Below are 16395 nucleotides of genomic sequence, written 5' to 3' on the forward strand. Positions count from 1 at the left end.
GGCTACTCGAGCCTCAGGTGTCAAACTTCTAGGAGACATCAAATCAACATTTCCTGGCAATATATCATATAGTGGTTGTAATTGGGCTATTAGACAGTCCTAAACAAGGCCGAATCCATTGAATATCCCCTACCAATTTCTGAAAATCATTTAAGGTACACAATCCATCCTTACGTACTTGAATTTTTTGTGGCCTTATTTCTTTTGCAGTAATGACAGATCCCAAATAATTAATTACTTTGTCTTGTTGTACCTTCTCAGGGGCTATAATTAGGCCAAAATGTCTCAATTCCTCAACCATTAATGTATATGTTTCTTCTAAAATTTGTTTACTCTTTATAGCCAATAAAATATCATCTATATAATGATAACAATAAATCTTTGGGAATTTTTGTCTAATGTTAACTAATGCCTTATCCACATAGAGTTGACACATGGTAGGACTGTTGGCCATACCTTGAGGCAAAACAACCCACTCATATCTCCAGTCTGGTTGGGCATGATTAATGGAGGGAAGAGTAAAGGCAAAACACTTGGCATCTTGTTTGCACAAGGGAATGGAAAAGAAGCAATCTTTTATATCTATTACTATAAGTGGCCATTCCTCTGGTAAGGTAGAGGGCAATGGTAAGCCCCTCTGAACAGGTCCCATAACTTCCATCTGGGCATTAATGGCTCTAAGATCATGCAATAATCTCCATTTTCCAGATTTCTTTTTGATAACAAAAATTGGCGTATTCCAAGGGGATGTGGATGATTGAATATGTCCTAAAGCCAATTGCTCATTTACTAATTCTGTGGCTGCCTGTAGCTTTTCTGAGGAGAAGGGCCACTGAGGAACCCAAACTGGGTCCTCAACTTTCCATGTTATGGGTAATGCTTCCTCAGCGGCCCCTAGGAAAAACCCAGCCCTGTTCTTCCCTTTTTCGGGTTGGGTAGTATAGGGGATTTCCTTTCCTGTAGGTACTTTCCCAACCCATGTTCAGGGTGGTGCCCCATGCGTTTCATAGGCTTTGGGGCAGCTGTTCCATAATCTGCTTCATTGGCCAATATAAAACCTCTGTCTTTCAACAGATCTCTTCCCCACAATGACACAGAAATTTCTAAAACATAGGGTTGCATAGTGCCGGGAATGACCTTCTCGATCCTTCCATGTTAAAGATTGGGCACTTATATCAGGGGATTTGCTATATCCTGGCCCTTGTAATAATTGTTCTGACTTTTGAATAGGCCAACCTTTAGGCCAATCTTTTATGGCTATAATACTTTTGTCTGTTCCTGTATCTAAGAAGCCAAGAATACTTTTTCCTTCTATTTGTAACTCAATAAGGGGTCTCTGTTCTAAATCTATGGCATAGCCTATATAAGGCATGTCTGAGGATCCAAACCCTCGACCTTGTCTCTCTTTATCGGCTGAGGGAAACAAAAAATGGCAGCTTGGTAGCACAAGTAATTGTGCAATTCTATCCCCTGGGGAGATCGCAGCTATTCCCCTGGGAGAAGATACCATGATTTTTACAATGCCAGTATAGTCAGAATCAATTACTCCAGGGTGAACAATGACCCCCAGCATAGTGGTAGAACTTCTACCAATCAAAAGTCCCACTGTTCCTTCAGGCAAGAGTCCTTTGAAATTTGAGTCCACCAACTGGGGTCCCATTTGGGGTGTTAGTACAAGTCTGGTGGTAGCACAGAGGTCAAGCCCTGCACTTCCTCTTGTTGCCCTTCTCACTGATTCCATGCCATTGGCCTTCTCAGAGATAGCCAGGATCTCTCCTCCTCCATTGCCCCATATATTTGAGGGCCCTGAGGACGGGGGCCCCGTGCCCCGTTTTTTGGCTTAGTGTCACCAAACCCAGGAGCAAGCGGTTGCCCATTTATGTCCTTGACTGATCTACATTCATTGGCCCAATGATTCCCTTTTTTGCAACGAGGGTAGAGCCCCAGGGAGGGTTTTGAAACTCTCCTACTCCCTCCTTTTTGGGGGCAGTTCTTCCTTAGGTGGCCGGGCTGACCACACTTAAAGCAATTCCCAGAATTGGTTCCTTGCTTCCTCGTAAGTTGCATGACTGCAGCTGCTAAACCAGCATTAGATAGCGGTCCACCTATCTCCCTGCATATCTTCATCCAGACCTCCAATTCCTTACTTTTATAGGGGTTGATAGCCTGTCGGTACTCCTTGGTGCACTGTTCAAAAATTAGCTGTTTGATTAATGGCATGGCTGCATCGGGATCCCCAAAAATTCTTCCAGCGGCCTCTACCATTCTGGCCACAAAGTCAACAAAAGGCTCAGCCGGCCCCTGAGTTATCTTTGTTAGGTTCCCTTGTACTTCTCCCCTATTAGGAAGGGCCTTCCACGCCCTGGTGCCTAATTGATTAATCTGCTCATACACCTGCATTGGGTAATTAATCTGTTGGTTGGCAAACCTACCCTGTCCTAGTAGCATGTCTTGATTCCAGGCCTGTTGACCTGCAGCCGCATTAGCAGCGGCCTGCTCTGCTGAGAACTCTATGAAAAAATGCTTTCTAATCAAGATATTGGCCAGGAGTTAAGCAGGCCTTGGCTAGGCTCATCCAATCACTTGGGGTCATGCAAAATCGATGAAGAGATTCTAATTGTGCTATGACAAAAACTGCACTAGTGCCATAAGCACGGACCCCCCCTCTGCAAGCCGTTGAATTATTTTAAATTCCAAGGGCTCATGTCCTCAATTTCCCCTTCATCCTGAAATACAGGGAAGCACTGTTGCACCCTAGCTTCTCTCCAGGCCTCCGGACAGAAACTCCATCCACTAGACGTAGTTATTTCCAGGACATAGGGTGGTGGCCACAGCAAATTTGGCAGCCCTGGGGCAGAAGGTTCCACATTAAGTTCTGCCTTCTCCAGCCTTCTTACTAATTTTTCTAGCTCTTCCTCAGTATCAGTATCCTCCCCCTCCTCATCTATTTCTTCTGATTCCTCTGACTTTGCCGATCTCTCCTCTTTTAATTGCTCTAACGCCTCGAATCCTTTTTTAAGTTCCTTCTGACATCTTCCTTCTTTATCCTGGATGCAGCTACGCATCAGCTTCCACAAAGGGCAGACACCGCCTTTTAACTCTCCTTGCTCCCATACAAGATCAAGATCCCTCCCAAGCTTATCCCAACTTCTAAGTGTCAAGTGACCTGAAACAGCAAACCATGGGGCCACTTTATCAATTTCTTGTAAAAATCTTTCTGATGTAGAGACTTTATCCCCAGCCCCTTTGCCTTTAACAGCTCTCTTAGGGCGACAAAAATTGGGTGACTCTGTGAAGTTCCCACCTTATAAGAAACTTGTCCGAAAGCCCGGAACTTTTTCAGCTAGTTTCACTTTTGCACTTTATCGTCTCCTCCGAGAGCCTGATTTGTCCCACTAACTGGGAACCTACTTTCACTTTCTTTTTTTTCTTCTTTTTTTCTTTTTTTCTTTTGGTTTTTCGAGACAGGGTTTCTCTGTGTAGCCCTGGCTGTCCTGGAACTCACTCTGTAGACCAGGCTGGCCACGAACTCAGAAATCTGCCTGCCTCTGCCTCCCAAGTGCTGGGATTAAAGGCGTGCACCACCACCACCTGGCCCTACTTTCACTTTCAACTTTCACTTTCAACTTTCAACTTGTCCCAATACCAGGAACTTATCTTGTCTCCTATCCGAGAACTTAACTTGTCCCACTTACCTGGGAACTTACCCAGTCGACTGTCCTGAAGCCGCAAGAAGTTCTGAACACATCCCGAGAGGTTTCGGTGTTTCCTGGGTTTCGGCACCACTTGTCGCTACCCATGTCCAACCAGTGGAATAAGGCAACTGCAACCATGATCTTCTTCAAGCGGTTTATTCAGCTATCCCTGTACAGCAAGCTTCTTCTCTTTCTCTTCTCTCCCTTCCCAGCTCCTGCAGCCCCTTATAAGCATTACCTTATTCCTATCAGCAGCTGCCACGATGTCACTACTAATTGACCACTCTCAATGACGTGAGTTAAGGTGATCGGGTAACCACACCTCTCAGCGTGGGCTCACCATATATGGAGTTGTTTCTCTCAAGCAATGCCTATACCAAGGGCCATCTTGTAATGGCAAGAGTGGAGCCGCTTCCCACAGTCCTTACCTACCTAAGACAGGGGCCCTGAGGCTGGCAGGGATTTCCAATGATGGGTAATTGGTATTGATGGAAGGTGACCTAAGACAGACGCTATTTACCGTATTTAAAAAAATGGGGTACTTGTAGAACCCCAAAGGGCTGCTATGCTCTGGCTGAGACTTTCCGTGTCCTGCTGTCTGCAAAGTAACATTCTGCAGTTTTTCTAAGAACAAAACATCCTGTTGAAGGATGATGCTCCAGGAAGGGAATTTAAACTTGACATCCTGTTGCCCCCCAGTTGAGTTCCTGTTTTTTCCTGGTTTTGTGTTTTTCCTTCCCTGGCTTGGTGTATATATTGAGTCTGCCCAGTAAAGTCATTGGTGTTCTCTCATAACGGATGACCCAAGTCTGAGTCTTTCTTTAATCCCTCAGGTCTATGCCCAAGCTTGGTACCACAGGCAGCGCCAGAGTTGTCAGAGCTGGGCATGGAACCACCACTCATGAGTCTGAGGCAGGAGGAGCTTAAGTTCAAGGCTAGCCTGGTCTACTTAGCAAAAACCTTTCCTCAAAAAGAATACTCTTCTCTCTCTCTCTCTCTCTCTCTCTCTCTCTCTCTCTCTCTCTCTTTGTTTTTTTTTGTTTGTTTTGTTTTTTTGTTGTTGTTGTTTTTTGTTTTTTGAGACAGGGCTTCTCTGTGTAGCCCTGGCTGTCCTGGAACTCACTTTGTAGACCAGGCTGGCCTCGAACTCAGAAATCCACCTGCCTCTGCCTCCCAAGTGCTGGGATTAAAAGTGTGTGCTACCGCTGCCCAGCCCTCAAAAAGAATAAAACAAGGGATTATAAGCAGTTAAGAGCAGTTGTCGCTCTTGCAGAGGACAGTCTTTTGTGTCCTAATACCTGTGTTGTACAGCTCACAACTGTGCTTAACTCTGTCTCCAGGGATCCAATACCTTCTTCTGGCCTCCACAGATAACTGCATGTCGGTGTAAGGACTGTGATGTGCTCTCAGCCATCTTTGTGCTCAGTGAGAGACCCTGATTCACCAAGGAGCAATGGAGAATGAACACCTCACTGTTGTATACAGACACACGTGCGCTTGCGCGTGCGCAAACACACACACACACACACACACACACACACAATTTGAATGAGAAATGGTCTACAATAGTCTTGGGCATTTGAAGATTTTTGTTGCCCGTTCGTGGTGCTCTTTGAAGAGGCTTAGGTGTTGCAGTCTTCCTGGAGGAAGCATGTCACTTCCTGGAGGAAGTATATCACTGGGAACAGGCTTTGAGAGTAAAAGTCTGGTGCCATTTCCAGTTTACTCTCTATGTTTCATGCTTGTTGTTCAAGATGTGAGTTCTTAGCGTCTACTCCTACTGCCATGCCTGCTGCCAGAATGAATTCTTATCCCTCTGGAATCATAAGTCAAAAATAAATTTTTTCTTGCTCATGGTGTTTTATCACAGCAACAGGAAAGCCACACACACATACACACACACTAAAAAGAAATCCAAGCTGGGTGGTGGCGCACACCTTTAATACCAGCACTTGAGAGGATGAGACAGGTGGATCTCTGAGTTTGAAGCCAGCTTGATCTACAGAGTGAGTTCCAGGATAGCCAGGACTACACAGAAAAACTCTGTCTTGAAAAACCTAACCAAACCAAACCAAACCAGACAAAATCAAACCAAAACTCTTTGCTAGGCCATCACAGTGAGGTGGTATCTTTTGCCCACAGTTGTCCCTTATGTGCTCAAAGTACATTCCTAAGTCTGAATAAATAAGACTTGGAAAGAGAATATTAATATAGTCCCTTCTGGCCCCATTCTTTTCTCATATTCTGTATCTTCTACCAGGCATGCAAAGGCCAGATCAGAGTAAGTGCCTGTTCCTTTCAGAGCCCATGTGTGGTTTTCACAATCCCAGAATCAGACCCTCTAGCTAGCCATATGAGGGCTTGTCCCAGGAGTCTACCCCACACCTTCCTACTCTGTGTCTCTTTTGTTGGTCAACAAATTGGTGAGTACTGGTTTTTTGTTCCCGTGTGTGTGTGTGTGCGTGTGCGTGTGCGTGTGTGTGTGTGTGTGGTTTAAACTCAGCCCATCTCTGTATTGTTGCAGTTGCCCAGTGTCCACTGGTTCCTTGGACCCATGGAGCCCCTTCAATGGAGCACACTGAGATGTCGACTCGTGCTCTGTGTTGACTTCCCCCTGAAGTATTACTGGTGCTGCTCTAGCTGAGTTTTCTGAGATCTTGGACCTGTGTGACACCCAGGGTAAACTGATGGCCAAGATGTTTATGTTTTCTTATACCCAAAGTTTATACTTTGAACCACCTTCTGATCTAACCTTCCTACACTGAAGCAATAAACCTCTAGTTCTAACCCAACCCAGGGCTAGGAACCAGGAACAAGCTTGCATCCCAAGGCCCTCTGACATCATTCACCCTGGCCAGTCTAGAGCTGTTCAGTCTGTATTTTCTTTCTCATGGAAACCCTAGGTCACTTGCCTAGCATATGTGAGGCCCTGGCTTGGAACCTCAGTGCACCGCCCCCCCCCAACATGTAAAATGGACATGTATCTACTTCCTTCCTCTCTGTACCCTGACATCCATTAGTGGTTCTTCCCAGCATCGTTTCTGATATAAAATTCAAGGCCACCCAGCAATCACTGTGTCTACTGCCATCATTCCAGTCTAATCTTCACTGTTCCTCTCTTGCTTTTAGTGCTGGGACCAAATCCAGGGCCAGGTTCATGATTGACAAGTGCTCCACCATTAAGCAACACCCCTGGCCCCAGCAGGATATTTTTTACAGTATTGGTCCAGCTGGGTACTACAGTCCTTGGTTTATTTTGTGGCTGTGACAAATACCTTGACAGAGAGCAACATGGGGAGAAGAGGGTTCATTTGGCTTACAGTTCCAGGTCACAAATCTTCATTGTGGGAAAGTCAAGGCAGAGACTTGAGGCAGCTAGTCACATATGTGGTCGAGAGCAGTGAGAAATGGATACACGCCCACCTCTCCTGAGACCCAAAGTCTGAGACCTAAATTCACGCATGGTACCACCATCAGTGGGCTGGGTCTTCCCACATCAATCAGCACAGTTAAAACTTCTCCACAGGTGTGTCCAACCAGACCTAGCCAATCCCTCACCGAGATTGTCTTCCTAGGTGGTTTGGGATTGGGGTAAGTTGAAATGGAAATGGACTGTCACACCTTCCTCTCCTAAAACCCTTCAGTGGCCTTCCCTTTGCACTTGAATAAAACCCAAGCCTGATCTCATCATCTGTAATATAATTTGTGGAAGAACTGAATACCATATGGTATGAGCAGCCTGCATCCAGCCTGGCCTATAACAGGTGCATCCCTGAGCAGATGCCCTTGATTTTTCTTCCCAGCCTTCTCTACCACTTCCAGAGACCGTTCTTTGAAATTAGATAGTTCCTGGAAATAAGATGCATCTACTTTGTAACACCCCCTGTTATTGTATTTATTATTATTTTGTTGTTTTGAAACAGGGTCTCTCTGTGTAGTCCTGGTCTAGAACTTGTGGCTTTCCTCTTGCCTGTCTCCCGAGCACTGTGATTACAGGCATGTGCCACCATGCCTTACTGCAACTTCACTTGAAGGAAGTATGCTCTGTGACTTCCTGTGGCCTCCCACACTTCCTTCCAAGAGCATTTGGAATATAACAAGAACCTGTTCTTACAAGCTTTTGCTCGTTCTAGCTACTAGAATATTCTGCATAGCTCGTACTATGTCTGGCCCTCATGCCAATATTCTCAAGGGTTCAAAGTCACTTCCTTCAAGGCCAGCCTGATTTGAGTGGTAGCACCCACCCTGCTCTCCATCCTGGAATGTCACCCACCACTGAAGCCTGTGCTTCCTTTGCAGTTTGGGCCATAGCTTCCCATAAGCATTTTCTCTGTGTGTCTATTTTCTGTCTCTCTGGCTGGATCATCTGATATTCATTAATTTGCCTTGTCTTGTTTTTCCCTCCAGTGCTTAAAGCTGTGTCTGATGCATACAAACTTCATAGATGGATTTGTAAAGTCCATGTCATGAAAAGTCCATATCAATGGAAAATTACCCCCAACCCCCTCCCTTCCCAGAAAGGTGAGGCCACAGGGTCCCAAGAAGAAACAGGATCCCTCCCTTCCCAAGGAGGGTGTAGACACGCGGTTCCAAGAAAAACCAAGGGTTATCAGACAAATGGAGCTGTCTGGCAGCAGATAGCTCCCCTTTAGAGGGTCCCTCACAGCCCACCAATGCCAACTGACCAGTTTATCGCTAAAAAACTGCCCTGCTCAAACTGTATATAAGCTTCTGCCCAAGTACACTTATTGCCTGCTTCTTCTCCCTCGTGAGCAAATGGCCCCAATAATTGGACCAATACAGTCCTCTTGCAATTGCATCAATTTCCCTCCACGAGCTTCCTTCACGGGAAGTGCAGCTGTAGGGCTCCAGAAACTCTACCTCCGCTTCCCTGCATTTTCCAAGCAGCAAGCGGTCACTGGACTGGGTCCCTTGACTTCTCAAAGCTCTCTGACTCATTGGTTGAGCCCCGCCTTGCTTTGTGTTTTGAACTGGGGATACAGAGAAATAGTGTGATTCTTAGAGCCAGACCTTGTGTTCGAGTTGTAGTCCTGGTGCAAGATCCCTCCCAAGCTTATCCCAACTTCTAAGTGTCAAGTGACCTGAAACAGCAAACCATGGGGCCACTTTATCAATTTCTTGTAAAAATCTTTCTGATGTAGAGACTTTATCCCCAGCCCCTTTGCCTTTAACAGCTCTCTTAGGGCGACAAAAATTGGGTGACTCTGTGAAGTTCCCACCTTATAAGAAACTTGTCCGAAAGCCCGGAACTTTTTCAGCTAGTTTCACTTTTGCACTTTATCATCTCCTCCGAGAGCCTGATTTGTCCCACTAACTGGGAACCTACTTTCACTTTCTTTTTTTTCTTCTTTTTTTCTTTTGGTTTTTCGAGACAGGGTTTCTCTGTGTAGCCCTGGCTGTCCTGGAACTCACTCTGTAGACCAGGCTGGCCACGAACTCAGAAATCTGCCTGCCTCTGCCTCCCAAGTGCTGGGATTAAAGGCGTGCACCACCACCACCTGGCCCTACTTTCACTTTCAACTTTCACTTTCAACTTTCAACTTGTCCCAATACCAGGAACTTATCTTGTCTCCTATCCGAGAACTTAACTTGTCCCACTTACCTGGGAACTTACCCAGTCGACTGTCCTGAAGCCGCAAGAAGTTCTGAACACATCCCGAGAGGTTTCGGTGTTTCCTGGGTTTCGGCACCACTTGTCGCTACCCATGTCCAACCAGTGGAATAAGGCAACTGCAACCATGTTCTTCTTCAAGCGGTTTATTCAGCTATCCCTGTACAGCAAGCTTCTTCTCTTTCTCTTCTCTCCCTTCCCAGCTCCTGCAGCCCCTTATAAGCATTACCTTATTCCTATCAGCAGCTGCCACGATGTCACTACTAATTGACCACTCTCAATGACGCGAGTTAAGGTGATCGGGTAACCACACCTCTCAGCGTGGGCTCACCATATATGGAGTTGTTTCTCTCAAGCAATGCCTATACCAAGGGCCATCTTGTAATGGCAAGAGTGGAGCCGCTTCCCACAGTCCTTACCTACCTAAGACAGTGGCCCTGAGGCTGGCAGGGATTTCCAATGATGGGTAATTGGTATTGATGGAAGGTGACCTAAGACAGACGCTATTTACGTATTTAAAAAAATGGGGTACTTGTAGAACCCCAAAGGGCTGCTATGCTCTGGCTGAGACTTTCCGTGTCCTGCTGTCTGCAAAGTAACATTCTGCAGTTTTTCTAAGAACAAAACATCCTATTGAAGGATGATGCTCCAGGAAGGGAATTTAAACTTGACATCCTGTTGCCCCCCAGTTGAGTTCCTGTTTTTTCCTGGTTTTGTGTTTTTCCTTCCCTGGCTTGGTGTATATATTGAGTCTGCCCAGTAAAGTCATTGGTGTTCTCTCATAACGGATGACCCAAGTCTGAGTCTTTCTTTAATCCCTCAGGTCTATGCCCAAGCTTGGTACCACAGGCAGCGCCAGAGTTGTCAGAGCTGGGCATGGAACCACCACTCATGAGTCTGAGGCAGGAGGAGCTTAAGTTCAAGGCTAGCCTGGTCTACTTAGCAAAAACCTTTCCTCAAAAAGAATACTCTCTCTCTCTCTCTCTCTCTCTCTCTCTCTCTCTTTGTTTTTTTTTTTGTTTGTTTGTTTGTTTGTTTGTTGTTGTTGTTTTTTGTTTTTTGAGACAGGGCTTCTCTGTGTAGCCCTGGCTGTCCTGGAACTCACTTTGTAGACCAGGCTGGCCTCGAACTCAGAAATCCACCTGCCTCTGCCTCCCAAGTGCTGGGATTAAAAGTGTGTGCTACCGCTGCCCAGCCCTCAAAAAGAATAAAACAAGGGATTATAAGCAGTTAAGAGCAGTTGTCGCTCTTGCAGAGGACAGTCTTTTGTGTCCTAATACCTGTGTTGTACAGCTCACAACTGTGCTTAACTCTGTCTCCAGGGATCCAATACCTTCTTCTGGCCTCCACAGATAACTGCATGTCGGTGTAAGGACTGTGATGTGCTCTCAGCCATCTTTGTGCTCAGTGAGAGACCCTGATTCACCAAGGAGCAATGGAGAATAACACCTCACTGTTGTATACAGACACACGTGCGCTTGCGCGTGCGCAAACACACACACACACACACACACACACACACACACACAATTTGAATGAGAAATGGTCTACAATAGTCTTGGGCATTTGAAGATTTTTGTTGCCCGTTCGTGGTGCTCTTTGAAGAGGCTTAGGTGTTGCAGTCTTCCTGGAGGAAGCATGTCACTTCCTGGAGGAAGTATATCACTGGGAACAGGCTTTGAGAGTAAAAGTCTGGTGCCATTTCCAGTTTACTCTCTATGTTTCATGCTTGTTGTTCAAGATGTGAGTTCTTAGCGTCTACTCCTACTGCCATGCCTGCTGCCAGAATGAATTCTTATCCCTCTGGAATCATAAGTCAAAAATAAATTTTTTCTTGCTCATGGTGTTTTATCACAGCAACAGGAAAGCCACACACACATACACACACACTAAAAAGAAATCCAAGCTGGGTGGTGGCGCACACCTTTAATACCAGCACTTGAGAGGATGAGACAGGTGGATCTCTGAGTTTGAAGCCAGCTTGATCTACAGAGTGAGTTCCAGGATAGCCAGGACTACACAGAAAAACTCTGTCTTGAAAAACCTAACCAAACCAAACCAAACCAGACAAAATCAAACCAAAACTCTTTGCTAGGCCATCACAGTGAGGTGGTATCTTTTGCCCACAGTTGTCCCTTATGTGCTCAAAGTACATTCCTAAGTCTGAATAAATAAGACTTGGAAAGAGAATATTAATATAGTCCCTTCTGGCCCCATTCTTTTCTCATATTCTGTATCTTCTACCAGGCATGCAAAGGCCAGATCAGAGTAAGTGCCTGTTCCTTTCAGAGCCCATGTGTGGTTTTCACAATCCCAGAATCAGACCCTCTAGCTAGCCATATGAGGGCTTGTCCCAGGAGTCTACCCCACACCTTCCTACTCTGTGTCTCTTTTGTTGGTCAACAAATTGGTGAGTACTGGTTTTTTGTTCCCGTGTGTGTGTGTGTGCGTGTGCGTGTGCGTGTGTGTGTGTGTGTGGTTTAAACTCAGCCCATCTCTGTATTGTTGCAGTTGCCCAGTGTCCACTGGTTCCTTGGACCCATGGAGCCCCTTCAATGGAGCACACTGAGATGTCGACTCGTGCTCTGTGTTGACTTCCCCCTGAAGTATTACTGGTGCTGCTCTAGCTGAGTTTTCTGAGATCCTGGACCTGTGTGACACCCAGGGTAAACTGATGGCCAAGATGTTTATGTTTTCTTATACCCAAAGTTTATACTTTGAACCACCTTCTGATCTAACCTTCCTACACTGAAGCAATAAACCTCTAGTTCTAACCCAACCCAGGGCTAGGAACCAGGAACAAGCTTGCATCCCAAGGCCCTCTGACATCATTCACCCTGGCCAGTCTAGAGCTGTTCAGTCTGTATTTTCTTTCTCATGGAAACCCTAGGTCACTTGCCTAGCATATGTGAGGCCCTGGCTTGGAACCTCAGTGCACCGCCCCCCCCCCATGTAAAATGGACATGTATCTACTTCCTTCCTCTCTGTACCCTGACATCCATTAGTGGTTCTTCCCAGCATCGTTTCTGATATAAAATTCAAGGCCACCCAGCAATCACTGTGTCTACTGCCATCATTCCAGTCTAATCTTCACTGTTCCTCTCTTGCTTTTAGTGCTGGGACCAAATCCAGGGCCAGGTTCATGATTGACAAGTGCTCCACCATTAAGCAACACCCCTGGCCCAGCAGGATATTTTTTACAGTATTGGTCCAGCTGGGTACTACAGTCCTTGGTTTATTTTGTGGCTGTGACAAATACCTTGACAGAGAGCAACATGGGGAGAAGAGGGTTCATTTGGCTTACAGTTCCAGGTCACAAATCTTCATTGTGGGAAAGTCAAGGCAGAGACTTGAGGCAGCTAGTCACATATGTGGTCGAGAGCAGTGAGAAATGGATACACGCCCACCTCTCCTGAGACCCAAAGTCTGAGACCTAAATTCACGCATGGTACCACCATCAGTGGGCTGGGTCTTCCCACATCAATCAGCACAGTTAAAACTTCTCCACAGGTGTGTCCAACCAGACCTAGCCAATCCCTCACCGAGATTGTCTTCCTAGGTGGTTTGGGATTGGGGTAAGTTGAAATGGAAATGGACTGTCACACCTTCCTCTCCTAAAACCCTTCAGTGGCCTTCCCTTTGCACTTGAATAAAACCCAAGCCTGATCTCATCATCTGTAATATAATTTGTGGAAGAACTGAATACCATATGGTATGAGCAGCCTGCATCCAGCCTGGCCTATAACAGGTGCATCCCTGAGCAGATGCCCTTGATTTTTCTTCCCAGCCTTCTCTACCACTTCCAGAGACCGTTCTTTGAAATTAGATAGTTCCTGGAAATAAGATGCATCTACTTTGTAACACCCCCTGTTATTGTATTTATTATTATTTTGTTGTTGTTTTGAAACAGGGTCTCTCTGTGTAGTCCTGGTCTAGAACTTGTGGCTTTCCTCTTGCCTGTCTCCCGAGCACTGTGATTACAGGCATGTGCCACCATGCCTTACTGCAACTTCACTTGAAGGAAGTATGCTCTGTGACTTCCTGTGGCCTCCCACACTTCCTTCCAAGAGCATTTGGAATATAACAAGAACCTGTTCTTACAAGCTTTTGCTCGTTCTAGCTACTAGAATATTCTGCATAGCTCGTACTATGTCTGGCCCTCATGCCAATATTCTCAAGGGTTCAAAGTCACTTCCTTCAAGGCCAGCCTGATTTGAGTGGTAGCACCCACCCTGCTCTCCATCCTGGAATGTCACCCACCACTGAAGCCTGTGCTTCCTTTGCAGTTTGGGCCATAGCTTCCCATAAGCATTTTCTCTGTGTGTCTATTTTCTGTCTCTCTGGCTGGATCATCTGATATTCATTAATTTGCCTTGTCTTGTTTTTTCCCTCCAGTGCTTAAAGCTGTGTCTGATGCATACAAACTTCATAGATGGATTTGTAAAGTCCATGTCATGAAAAGTCCATATCAATGGAAAATTACCCCCAACCCCCTCCCTTCCCAGAAAGGTGAGGCCACAGGGTCCCAAGAAGAAACAGGATCCCTCCCTTCCCAAGGAGGGTGTAGACACGCGGTTCCAAGAAAAACCAAGGGTTATCAGACAAATGGAGCTGTCTGGCAGCAGATAGCTCCCCTTTAGAGGGTCCCTCACAGCCCACCAATGCCAACTGACCAGTTTATCGCTAAAAAACTGCCCTGCTCAAACTGTATATAAGCTTCTGCCCAAGTACACTTATTGCCTGCTTCTTCTCCCTCGTGAGCAAATGGCCCCAATAATTGGACCAATACAGTCCTCTTGCAATTGCATCAATTTCCTCCACGAGCTTCCTTCACGGGAAGTGCAGCTGTAGGGCTCCAGAAACTCTACCTCCGCTTCCCTGCATTTTCCAAGCAGCAAGCGGTCACTGGACTGGGTCCCTTGACTTCTCAAAGCTCTCTGACTCATTGGTTGAGCCCCGCCTTGCTTTGTGTTTTGAACTGGGGATACAGAGAAATAGTGTGATTCTTAGAGCCAGACCTTGTGTTCGAGTTGTAGTCCTGGTGCAAGATCCCTCCCAAGCTTATCCCAACTTCTAAGTGTCAAGTGACCTGAAACAGCAAACCATGGGGCCACTTTATCAATTTCTTGTAAAAATCTTTCTGATGTAGAGACTTTATCCCCAGCCCCTTTGCCTTTAACAGCTCTCTTAGGGCGACAAAAATTGGGTGACTCTGTGAAGTTCCCACCTTATAAGAAACTTGTCCGAAAGCCCGGAACTTTTTCAGCTAGTTTCACTTTTGCACTTTATCATCTCCTCCGAGAGCCTGATTTGTCCCACTAACTGGGAACCTACTTTCACTTTCTTTTTTTTTCTTCTTTTTTTCTTTTGGTTTTTCGAGACAGGGTTTCTCTGTGTAGCCCTGGCTGTCCTGGAACTCACTCTGTAGACCAGGCTGGCCACGAACTCAGAAATCTGCCTGCCTCTGCCTCCCAAGTGCTGGGATTAAAGGCGTGCACCACCACCACCTGGCCCTACTTTCACTTTCAACTTTCACTTTCAACTTTCAACTTGTCCCAATACCAGGAACTTATCTTGTCTCCTATCCGAGAACTTAACTTGTCCCACTTACCTGGGAACTTACCCAGTCGACTGTCCTGAAGCCGCAAGAAGTTCTGAACACATCCCGAGAGGTTTCGGTGTTTCCTGGGTTTCGGCACCACTTGTCGCTACCCATGTCCAACCAGTGGAATAAGGCAACTGCAACCATGTTCTTCTTCAAGCGGTTTATTCAGCTATCCCTGTACAGCAAGCTTCTTCTCTTTCTCTTCTCTCCCTTCCCAGCTCCTGCAGCCCCTTATAAGCATTACCTTATTCCTATCAGCAGCTGCCACGATGTCACTACTAATTGACCACTCTCAATGACGCGAGTTAAGGTGATCGGGTAACCACACCTCTCAGCGTGGGCTCACCATATATGGAGTTGTTTCTCTCAAGCAATGCCTATACCAAGGGCCATCTTGTAATGGCAAGAGTGGAGCCGCTTCCCACAGTCCTTACCTACCTAAGACAGTGGCCCTGAGGCTGGCAGGGATTTCCAATGATGGGTAATTGGTATTGATGGAAGGTGACCTAAGACAGACGCTATTTACGTATTTAAAAAAATGGGGTACTTGTAGAACCCCAAAGGGCTGCTATGCTCTGGCTGAGACTTTCCGTGTCCTGCTGTCTGCAAAGTAACATTCTGCAGTTTTTCTAAGAACAAAACATCCTATTGAAGGATGATGCTCCAGGAAGGGAATTTAAACTTGACATCCTGTTGCCCCCCAGTTGAGTTCCTGTTTTTTCCTGGTTTTGTGTTTTTCCTTCCCTGGCTTGGTGTATATATTGAGTCTGCCCAGTAAAGTCATTGGTGTTCTCTCATAACGGATGACCCAAGTCTGAGTCTTTCTTTAATCCCTCAGGTCTATGCCCAAGCTTGGTACCACAGGCAGCGCCAGAGTTGTCAGAGCTGGGCATGGAACCACCACTCATGAGTCTGAGGCAGGAGGAGCTTAAGTTCAAGGCTAGCCTGGTCTACTTAGCAAAAACCTTTCCTCAAAAAGAATACTCTCTCTCTCTCTCTCTCTCTCTCTCTCTCTCTCTCTCTCTCTTTGTTTTTTTTTTGTTTGTTTGTTTGTTTGTTTGTTGTTGTTGTTTTTTGTTTTTTGAGACAGGGCTTCTCTGTGTAGCCCTGGCTGTCCTGGAACTCACTTTGTAGACCAGGCTGGCCTCGAACTCAGAAATCCACCTGCCTCTGCCTCCCAAGTGCTGGGATTAAAAGTGTGTGCTACCGCTGCCCAGCCCTCAAAAAGAATAAAACAAGGGATTATAAGCAGTTAAGAGCAGTTGTCGCTCTTGCAGAGGACAGTCTTTTGTGTCCTAATACCTGTGTTGTACAGCTCACAACTGTGCTTAACTCTGTCTCCAGGGATCCAATACCTTCTTCTGGCCTCCACAGATAACTGCATGTCGGTGTAAGGACTGTGATGTGCTCTCAGCCATCTTTGTGCTCAGTGAGAGACCCTGATTCACCAAGGAGCAATGGAG

This window comes from Arvicanthis niloticus, chromosome 26 (assembly GCF_011762505.2).
Source record: "Arvicanthis niloticus isolate mArvNil1 chromosome 26, mArvNil1.pat.X, whole genome shotgun sequence".
Classification (NCBI taxonomy): domain Eukaryota; kingdom Metazoa; phylum Chordata; class Mammalia; order Rodentia; family Muridae; genus Arvicanthis; species Arvicanthis niloticus.